Consider the following 11,268-nt stretch of genomic DNA (forward strand, 5'->3'; position numbering starts at 1 on the left):
CTTCATCATCCGTACACTGGTCCTGACTCACTGTTTATGGGTAATGGTTCAGGTTTAACCATCACTCATTCTGGAACACTTTTACTTAATGATTTATCCTTGTCTAATGCTTTGTGTGTTCCTTCCATGAAACAAAAAATAATCTCTGTCTCTAAACTTACCCAACAAACCAACTCTGTTGTTGTTTTCCTGCCAAACTCTTTTTATGTGAAGGACTTGCAGACGGGTCACACAACCCATAAAGGCTCATGTGTGGATGGACTCTATCTCTGGCCCGCCACCTCACCCTCCGTCCACACGGTTCGAACAGAATCCTCTGCATCATGGCATCATAGGCTTGGGCACCCTTCATCTTCTATTTTCAAATTTATTCAGAAACATTTTTCCTTAGGCTCAAATAAATTTCCGCAATCCGATTGTAACTCGTGTCAAATTAGCAAAAGTCATAAACTTCCATTCCATGAATCCACTCTTAAATCTTGTTATCCATTAGAAATAATTTTCTCTGATGTCTGGCTTCTCCTATTTTATCAAGTGACGGTCTTCGCTATTATTGCATGTTTGTTGATCATTTTACTCGCTATATTTGGCTATATCCAATGAAACGAAAATCTGATGTGCAAACTATATTTCCCAAATTTAAATCGCTAGTTGAAAATTTCTATCATCACAAAATGAAAATTCTTTACACTGATAATGGTGGCGAATATATTGGTCTTCGCCCTTTTTTACTAAATCATGGTATAAGTCATCATACAACGCCACCTCATACACCTGAACATAATGGAATTTCAGAACGCCGGAATCGTCACATTGCTGAAACCGGTCTCTCTCTTCTCCATCACTCGGGCTTGCCCCTCACCTATTGGCCTCACGCCATGACCACCGCCGCTTATCTCATAAATCGCCTCCCAACTCCAATTCTTGGGTACCAATCACCCTATTCTAAATTGCTCAACATTAGTCCGGATTATCATAAGTTAAAGTGTTTTGGATGTTTGTGTTTTCCCTGGATTAAACCATATGCTAACCATAAACTTGCACCAAAGTCTGCTATGTGTGTTTTTGTAGGTTACTCGGCTGATCAACATGCATATTTGTGTCTCGATCCCACAACAAGAAGGATTTACACCTCTCGGCATGTGAAGTTCGTTGAATCTGAATTCCCGTTCAACTCCCTAGTAACTCACGCTAGTCCAAGTCCGGAGCAACAAACAGGCCCACTTCAACTCTCCATCTTACAACCCATGAACCCACCGGAAGATTCATCTCCTGCCCCTTCCTCTCCATCCATCACCAACTCCCCATATATGGCCCAGTCCTCCACCGAACCCACAAACCCCACTCAATCTCCTCCTTCAACCTCACAATCATCCCCGCAACTCTCTGCTCCACCACCCCAAACCATTGTCAACCCAAATGGAGGTGGGATCATCACTCGGTCTAAAAACAACATTATCAAACCCATCCAAAAGCTTAATCTCCATGTCTAAGCCTCCTCTCCCATTGAACCCAACACCATCACCCAGGCCCTTCGCGACCCTGATTGGCGCTCAGCCATGCAAGCCGAATTTGATGCCTTACACCACAACAACACTTGGGATCTTGTCAGTCGGTCCTCTGATCAAAATTTGGTTGGCTGTAAATGGGTATTTCGAATCAAACGAAATCCAGATGGATCAATTGATCGTTACAAGGCTCGGTTAGTCGCCAAAGGGTTTCACCAACGCTCTGGTTGGGACTATACAGAAACTTTTAGTCCCGTTGTTAAACCGGTGACCATTCGCATTGTCCTAACTCTTGCAGTTCGTCAAGGGTGGCCCATACGTCAGCTTGATGTCAACAATGCATTTCTTCAAGGGACACTTAAGGAGGAAGTCTTCATGATACAACCACCTGGTTTTGTCAACAAAAACTTTCCTGATCATGTTTGTCGCCTCAAAAAGGCACTCTATGGGCTGAAGCAAGCACCCCGCGCCTGGTATACGAAGCTTCGCGTATTCTTGCTCTCCCTTGGTTTTGTCAATTCCACTGCAGATGCATCTCTTTTCATCTACCAAAAACCAGAGGTTACACTTTACTTATTAGTATATGTTGATGATATAATTATGACTGGAAATTCATCTGCAGAGCTGTCCAAACTCATTGCCACACTTGCTGCTCGGTTTTTGTTAAAAGATCTTGGATGTCTCAGTTATTTCTTGGGTGTCGAAGTAATTCCTTCCGCTGCAGGAATGTTTCTTTCACAAAGGAAATATATCATTGATCTGCTACATAAATCAGGCATGACAAATAGAAAACCAGCATCCACTCCTTTGTCAGCGAGTGTTCAATTACTTAAGGATTCTGGTGATCTCCTACCCTATCCAAATGAGTACCGCACACTGGTTGGAAGCCTTCAATACTTGAGTCTTACACGTCCAAACATCGCCTTCAGCACTAACAAACTCGCACAGTTCATGCAAAATCCAAGAACGGCGCATTGGTCTGCACTCAAACGAGTGCTCCGATATTTGGCGGGCTCTTGTGACAAAGGAGTCTTCATCTCAGCGACTGCTCCTTTGACCTTTCATGCCTACTCGGATGCTGATTGGGCTGGTGACAAGGATGATTATGTTTCAACCACTGGTTACTTGTTGTATCTCGGTAACACTCCCATCTCCTGGAGCTCCCGCAAACAACGTTCTGTTGCTCGATCATCAACTGAAGCAGAATACAAAGCCTTGGCTGACACGGCTAGTGAACTATTATGGGTTCTTTCCTTGTTCACAGAACTTGGTCACATGCCCACTGCCAATCCAGTCATATACTGTGACAATCTTGGTGCCACAAATCTCAGTGCTAATCCTGTCTTCCACTCTCGGATGAAACATATAGCCTTAGCCTACCACTTTGTCCGAGAACATGTTCAACATGGCAAGTTTCGAGTGTCTTTTGTGTCTACCGATGATCAACTTGCTGATATTCTAACAAAGCCTCTGCTTCGCCCTCGGTTCGAATCGCTACTGTCCAAGTTGCATCTCTCATCCAGATTATACAACTTGCGGGAGGATATCAATAATAATAATTAGTTTTCAATTCCTTTAATTATTTAGCCGTGCAAATCTGTGCAAATCTGTTATTTCCAATTCTGATTTGTTGAGAATTATTAGGAGATTGGTAGCTTGATTCACTACATATTAGGGTTGTTCACTTGTATATATATCACTGTAAATTAATATCAAATTTATCAATAAAAGTTACAAACTTATTACTCTATATTTTATTATTATATATCTACCTTGTCTTCTATCCTATTATCTTAATTTTTATTTTTTATTTTTCCATTTTTTTAGCACGACATTTAGTATATCTATTATTTTTTTTCTCTTTCTATTTCTTTTTTTTTTCCTTCATGCACCTAATTTTTGAGTACATTAATTATTTTCCTTCTATTAAAAACCATCTAAAAATATAACTAAAATTATGATAAAAATGTATTAATATTTTTTTAGTATTTTTTATTTCTTTAACTAGTATTTTAAGAATATTGTTAATATTTACATTAGTTAAGGACTTAGTTATTTTAAAGTCGAGTATAATTAATCTTAATAAAATTAATTTTAAGCCATTGAACATAAGTATGATGTGTATTTAAATTAATTTCAACTATATATTTACATTAGAGTGTGAGTGTGCATATATATATATATATATATATATATATATATATATATATATATATATATATATAAATTTAAATATTGATGTGAAAATAAATAGGAGCTAAGTTAGTAAATGGAGTTGGAATATAGAACCAACATGGGTTGTTACTTGTCACAATGGAAGAAATTCAGTCCTGTGGTCTGAAGTTTATTTTTCAGATAATTTAAACCATTTATGAAAAATATTATTAATTAGAGTAATTTATTTTGATAAATACCGAGTAGTATTTTAGGATATTAATTAGTAACAAAATTAAAAACATAATTTTTTTACTCTTAATATACTCTTACTTTAATTTTAATTGTACTTCTAAGTTCTAACATTATTTCTAATAAAAATATTGTATTTGTTAATTTCTTAATCAATAACTAGAATATGTTTTTTCGATGGTACTTGATGATATCTTAAAGTCTCATTTTTAAAAGCAGCTAATTAGAATGGAAACAACCTGGACACATATCCTTTTGTTTATTGTAGGTAAGCTCCACCAGTCAACTTTATCAATCAATTATAATCAAAATCTACATTAATGTTAAAGCTAAGAGTAAGAGAGTTCGGTCAGAAGGATGCTAAGAGTAAAGCCCAAGACTTTAGCCATATGAAGCAATGCATCTTATCCTTAACTAGTTGACTCTTTATGCCCTATTAAGAACCACTCGTTTTGTTGTTGTTGATAACCACTTTTTCATTTCAGTGTCACGAGAATATTAAGACCAAATTTTGTCAATTAATATATTCAAACCTTTGCGTGGATTGGCATTCAGTCGCACACTTTCATACATATTTTATTTAGTAAATATTATTAAATATCTTTAAGATACTTGCTAACAAAATAAACTTAAGTTTTTTTTTATCAACAATATAATTTATTAATTTTTTTATATTTTTATAGTATTTTTTTAATAAAAGTTTCCTATCATTAATTCTTCAATAATAATGTTAACAATTTTCTATTTATCAACATGCAGTGTAACTGAGATAATGTTCGCGCGTGAGATGGTTCAGGAAAAGAGACAAGGACTTCTGATCTTCCGAATTCCGATCGGTTGGATGATGCAAAATCAGATCACTGCATGAATTATTTGTCTGGGATTCTTTTAACTTAATTAATGATGTCAAATAAACTTATAATAGAAAAATTGTCACAATAATTTTATCCAATTTAAATAGAAATGTGTAACATGTATTACCAATCACGTGAATAAGCTAGCATAAGATTATTTCATCTTAGAAATTCGGGTTTAGGTCTAACACATGAATTTTATTAAATATTTAAAAAGAAAATTTTATCATTTACAATAATATTACCAATTAAATCAAAGTTTCCTTTATTGGAGGATACATGTAATTAAAAAAAATGCCTCCTAGGAAAAAAAATCTGATACTAAACCCAACAAAATCTATCAACTGTTTAACAACCACGCTCCTTGCACAGGCAGAAGAGCCAGCGGAGAACGAGATTCTCGGTAGCAGAGTATCAGTCAGGCATCTATAGATTATATAGTGCCAGATTTCTTTACAAAAATTATTAAATGTAATTTTTTATTTTTCATTTTTCAAGATACCATCAATTTATTATTTGCTCATTACATTTTAATTTTTTTTGACAGAATTACATTTTATATTTTTTAACTTTATTTTTTTTTTATATTTATATAGCTATCTTTTTGAGATTTTCAAAAATTAATAATAAGAAATACAATAATTTTAATAAAAGGATTAATAATCAAAGTTGCAAATGCTTGTTAATATAGCATTATTTAAAAGGATTAATATTAGGTTCTTGATTGGATACCTTAAGTTAACTTCAAAAGTAACATTATTTAAAAAGTTTAATTATATTTTTTTCTTTAATTATTGTAGTTGTACAATTATAATCCCGAGTTGTAGATATGATATTAAAAATATATTATTTTAGTCTTTTAGATTTACAATGGCCCCTATGATTTTAGTTTCTCGGTTACATGAAATCTAAGTCTTAAATAATTAATAATTATTAAATATATGTGAAAATATAACATAAAATATATTCTATATTATATATGGTAAAATAAATGCTAAAATATGAACTTAAATATCATTCGACAAAACAAGTATTAAATACACCAATCTAAGTCATAAATAAATAACAAATAATATATTAAGTTCTTTTTATAGTATATCATATTAAGTTTTATATAATTATATTTAAGTGTCAAATAAGTGAAATTTCAAGTAATATGATAAACACAAGTTTCAAATGAATTATTATGATGTGATAAATTTTAAAAGTCATAAATTATTATATAAAGAGACTATATGAATTTTGTGAGAATCCATATCATTGATTTTAGTTATAAATATGTTAACAAACCATTAGCAATATAAATTGTAAGGATGATGAGATTGTGTGATGACTAACATTTTGCTTAATTATTTTAGTGTTAAATACTCTTAAGAAGTAGATATGAGCATGAAGTCTTATGTGCGTAAAACACATGCTTAGAAAGGTTGTCTCAAAAATACTATCAAGGGTACAAGCCTTATAAGATCCTTTGTAGCCCATTTGCATGATGAAGAGTGCTTTCCTCTAAGTACTTGAACTTGACAAAGTGGAAGACAACAATGGTCTTACATAGAAGACAATCAAAAGGCTACAAAGAAAGCATCCAACATCAGAATGAAGTTGCCTTAGAGTTTACATCAAAATGATGAAGATCTTGATTCTAAGAACTGAACTTTAGAATAGAGTTCAAAATGATTTTAGAGTTTACATCAAAATGATGAAGATCTTGATTATGAGAACTGAACTTTAGAATAGAGTTCAAAATGATTTAAGCCTATACCTTAAGAACAATATCTTGTCTTATGTATGCCTTCACTAAAGAAAGTTGACTCATCAAAAGGCTGAAGTTGAAGACATTGCATCTTCCATATGAAGCCACATATACTGAGGGCTCATAAGAAGATTGATGTTGAAGCATTTCCAGATGCAACCAGGTTGAAAATTGAAACTATCCATGAGAAGATTTGATGTGCAACATCAGAATGGAAGACTGAAGTTATTATGCAGTCTAACTTTAGACAAAACACTAACACACTAGCAACTATTCCTTCACTTTCTATTTATGAAGCAACCTACTTCAAAATGTTTTGTGTTGTGAAGATGTGTTACGTATGATGAAGTTATGTTACTTCAGGAAGCCATATCAGTTGTGATGGAAGCTTGCTTGTGGAGCTTCTATGGAGGCTGGATCTTTGAGCTTCAATGGGGTCCTTTAATGGTGATTTTCCACCATGGAGATGCAGCGGAAGACAAAGGAAAAGAGGTGAGAGGAGGCGCCATCCATTAAGGAATAAGCCATGGAAGAAGGAGCTTCACCACCAAGAATTGCCTTGGATAAGAAGCTTGAAGAGGATGCTTTAATGGAGGAAAAGAAAGAGAGAAGGGGGGAGCACGAAATTGAAGGAATAAAAGAGGGAAAGAAGTGGAACTTTGAAGTGTATCTCATAAGACTTTCATTCATCAAAGTTAAAACAAGTGTTACACATGCTTCTATTTATAGACTAGGTAGCTTCCTTGAGAAGCTTTCTTGAGAAAACTTCCTTGAGAAGCTTCTTTGAGAAGCTAGAGCTTAGCTACACACACCCCTCTCATAACTAAGCTCACCTCCTTGAGAAGCTTCCTTAAGAAGATTCCTAAAGAAGCTAGAGCTACACACCTTTCTAATAGTTAAGCTCACCTCCTTGAGATGAGAAGCTAGAGCTTAGCTACACACCCCTATAATAGCTAAGCTCACCCTATGCCAAAAAAACATGAAAAAAACAAAAAAAATCGTTGCTACAAAGACTACTCAAAATGCTCTGAAATACAAGGCTAAAACCCTATACTACTAGAATGGCCAAAATACAAGGCTCAAACAAAGGAAAAATCTATTCTAATATTTACAAAAATAAGCGGGCTCATACTTGGTCCATGGGCTCGAAATCTACCCTAAGGCTCATGAGAACCCTAGGGCCTTCCCTTGGATCTTTGGCCCAATCTACTTGGAGTCTTCTATCCAATGCCCTTGCGGGGTAGGATTGCATCAAGTTGTACTTCATCAAAATGATCTACTTCAGTATGAATCCTTTCTCAACTAACATCAGAATCACCATTCTAATGTATCTTCAGAATGCTCATAAGAAAAATTCTTCAACGATCATCTTTGAAGCTTTAAGAGGTCAACAAGGAGCATCCTAGAAAAATGTTGAAGTCATCCAAGAGAGAGAAACTCAAGCTAAGAACTCTGTGTGAGAAATCTGCCAATGTTAATTCAACCCTCTCAAGAGAGAAAGCAACCCACTTTTGCAAACACTTGTAAATTGATATAGATCATAGATAGAAATGAGATCTTATGATTCCTGAGTGGAAATACCTTTTTGTGAGAAAAATTTGTCTTTGTGCAGTCTAAACACAAAAACCCTTTGTTGTAAAAGTCTAGTAAATGGCTGGCAAATGTTGTAACCAATGGTGTTGTTGGTCTAGTACTGGCTAGGTGTGAAGTCTAATGGGGTTACTGAAAAGTTGTTGAAATCCAGTGGTTGGCTAGTCCAGTAGTGACTGGTTGTGTTAGTAAAATCTCATCTTGAAGGACGAAGACTGAACGTAGTCCAAGATTAGGGTGAACCAATATAAAAATCGTCGTGCACCATCTTCTTTCCCTCTCTCTGCATTGATTTTATGTTTTGATTTGTTAACTGGTTTTTGAAATCATTAAGGCAAAAAACCTTGCTTTGAGAAACTTAAAACTAAACTTTTTCATCAAAGTCCTTATAACTAAACAATCCCTTTAGAAACAGAACTTGAACTGTGAAATTTTATTTTTCTCCAGAAATTGCTTGAATTTTCGTTCTGAGTTCAGAATAGTTTTTCATTCTAAACTTATATCATAATACACTTTGTTTTAAAAAAGGAACAAAAATTTGTGAAAACACAATTCAAGCCTCCTTCTTGTGGTATTTTTGTCACTTCAAAATAGACAAAGAACACATTATAATTGGTTTGAATTGTTTTCCATTTAAACCAAATTAAATTAACTTATTCACATTTGTAATTTGTGTATCATCATCTTGATCATTGTTGTTACTATTGAACTACCACTACTATTGTATAACTTGTCTACTATCACTCTGCGACTAATATTATCACTACTATCCGTGTTGTTGCCAAATTATTGTAATCATAATCATTGTTATTATTGTTATTAATGGCATAATCCACTAGGCTAGAAATGGATCAAATTGAGGCTTATCTTTGATAGGCATGAACTTGACTTTTATTAAACAAACAAAGTTTGAATTTGACTTATTTACTTGCCATAGGTTGTTTTTTAAGGTCAGACCTAATTTGCATAAAAGTTTAGCCTAATTTGAACAAAAAACTAACCTGGCTTCAAAGTTTGTTTAAAAGTCTATTGGTAAGACTTATAAAAAAAAGTTGATAAACTTATTGGCCTAGGTGAACCTTTCAACCTAAATTGGCTTATTAATAATTATATTTTTTATACTATTATGTGTAATATACTCACACATATTAAGTATATGTGTTATATATAATTATATATATCTAATATAATATAATGTAAAAATATAATACAATATATGTATATAAATAGGTTAACCTATCAAGTTTGATATTTCCCCCCTAAGGCTTGGCCTTTTTATCTAATTAAGGTTTTTTTAGAATGTCTAACTCTAGTCTTTTTAATAAATTAACCAAGTCTTATATAGGTTATCAACATGCTTTCAGTCTATCTAAATTATTCCCATCTTTAGTGCGTTTGGTAGCATAGAATGAAATGAAATTGAGAACAAATATTAGAATTAAAGTACTCTGATCGAGGGGGGAACCAACAATAATTTTTTAATTTTTTCCTTTCTTTCCCCTTCATTTTCACCCCACCAAAACACACTATTTATCTCCATCATTTATATCATTGTCACCATTACCATTGAATTCTATAGTACAAAGGATATAATAGGAAATTTCAGACAATTTTTCCAATACATGTATAAAAAATCACACAATACAAAATTGATTACCTTGTATATTTTTCATAAACAAAAATAAGAACCAAAAGTTGTGTTATTATGCAATTAATTTTATTGTATTATTTTACTTGCATTGTTGCTTGATATATCTAATATAACTTAAATATTATCTTCGTTTTTAAATCTAAGATTCTTTTTTTGAAATTTGTTTGTCTCTTTTTAGAAGATTATTTTCAAGTTGTTTTTTTTTGCATTAATTATTTTTTTTTCTAAAATATCATTAATCACTTTACAATAAATGCATTATCTCTTTTATAAGGATTAAAGAAGAAGACTAACACATTAATTAATTATGTAGAAAGTAATTAATTGATAAGAGATAGATGATGAATGCCAATAAATTTAAGGGTAATTTTGAAAAAAAATATAAATTGCTAACAAATTTAATTCTACTAACTAAATTTAACCAACTTACTTAAAGAGTGAATTAGTTAAAAGAGTCTTATATTTATGGACACAGGTAGTATCATTCACATGTATAGAGCAATGTTATTTCACCAAACTTGAAAACTTGAAATTGCACACACAATCCTCCTGCCACCACCAACATCTCCTCCAACACCTCAACTAAACCCCTGAACGATGTCCAATTTGAGCTTGACCACTCCAACCACGAGGTTGCCTTCAATGGCTCTTAGATGACACCAAAATCTGATCGTAAAGAAGGTGATGCCTTTGATAAGGACCCACCCCGGAAGAAGCAAAAACAACTTGTTCTCTCTCCCAATGAGGACCCACTCCCAGAGAAGCATAAGTAACTTTTCTCTTCTGATGAGGACCCACCTCTGATGAAGACAACAATGAGGCCTCCTTTCTCTCGATGGCAGTGCCATGATTCCTGGACAAGACTGACCTCATAGCAGTTCAATGACTGGGTTGGGGAAGAGACAAGTGTTTCAAGGATACGATAATAATAAAGACACAATGGTATTTTACACACTTATTTTTACTTTATTTCTTTGACCTTTCTCTCTTAAGCCAAACAACAAAACATATATCACTTTATTTCTACAGTTTTTTTTTATAACTAAATCAAAATATTTTAATTAGTTATGATTTTCTCCCTCCAAAGCATAAAGCATATTACTTGTACTCTTTGGACTCATATGAACAAAAAATAACTACTTTCACACAAATTAAGAAAATTAGTTGAAATAATTCAATTTTACTAATCCTAAGTAAAATAAAAGCTATTCCTAACATGTCCTTTATTAAAACTTGATATCATAAATAAAATAGACTTCTTGAAAATAAAATTCAATTAAATGAAAAATTATTGAGAAATGATATCATTAATTACAGATAAAATTAATTAGATATATTTATATTTAAGTTGAAAAATAAGAAATTTTTTTGGTTTATATATGAGTCCTTGAGGAAGACTATGTTAATATGGAGGATGTGATCTTACTACTACACGTGTACTTGAATCTTTCTCATCTTTTATTACTTCTTCCTCACATGTAAACGTATCCAAGTCCTCGACTCCCG

The sequence above is a fragment of the Glycine soja genome, chromosome 5 (assembly GCF_004193775.1).
Source record: "Glycine soja cultivar W05 chromosome 5, ASM419377v2, whole genome shotgun sequence".
Lineage (NCBI taxonomy): Eukaryota > Viridiplantae > Streptophyta > Magnoliopsida > Fabales > Fabaceae > Glycine > Glycine soja.